This window comes from Primulina tabacum, chromosome 2, assembly GCF_025594145.1.
Source record: "Primulina tabacum isolate GXHZ01 chromosome 2, ASM2559414v2, whole genome shotgun sequence".
Taxonomy (NCBI): Eukaryota; Viridiplantae; Streptophyta; class Magnoliopsida; order Lamiales; family Gesneriaceae; genus Primulina; species Primulina tabacum.
In genome coordinates, this window is record NC_134551.1 from 12,236,236 (window position 1) to 12,236,927 (window position 692).

Consider the following 692-nt stretch of genomic DNA (forward strand, 5'->3'; position numbering starts at 1 on the left):
AAGTGCTGGAGCTGTGGTGAGACTGGTCACTTGAAAAATAATTGCAAATCAACAAAGAACAACGCTAATGTTGTTACTGAGGAGGTACATGATGCTCTATTAATATCCATGGAAAGCCCAGTTGATTCTTGGGTTATGGACTCGGGAGCTTTGTTTCATACCACTGGTAATCGTGATGTATTCGATAATTACATTGCGGGAGATTACGGAAAAGTTTTCCTGGCTGATGGAAAACCTTTGGAAATAATTGGTATGGGTGATATCCGGATGAAGATGACAAATGTATCTATCTGGAAAATCAACAAAGTAAGACATGTACCAAAGTTGACACACAATCTGCTTTCAGTGGGACAGCTTGACGACGAAGGTCATAAGGTGACCTTTGGTGATGGTTCTTGGAAAGTGAAAAAGGGAGCCATGATTGTTGCTCAAGGAAAGAAAACTGGAATACTTTATATGACTTCCAGTTTGAGAAATAAATTAGCGGATGTGGATGCTGGAGCTAATTCAAGTCTATGGCATAGTAGGCTTGGGGATACGAGTGAGAAGGGAATGAAAATGTTTGTTTCAAACAGAAAGCTACCGGAATTAAAGATCGTTGAACACAAGCTGTGTGAAGTTGTATTTTTTTGAAAACAGAAAAAGGTGAGCTTTTCAAAAGAGGTTAGAGAACCGAAATCGGCGGATTTGGA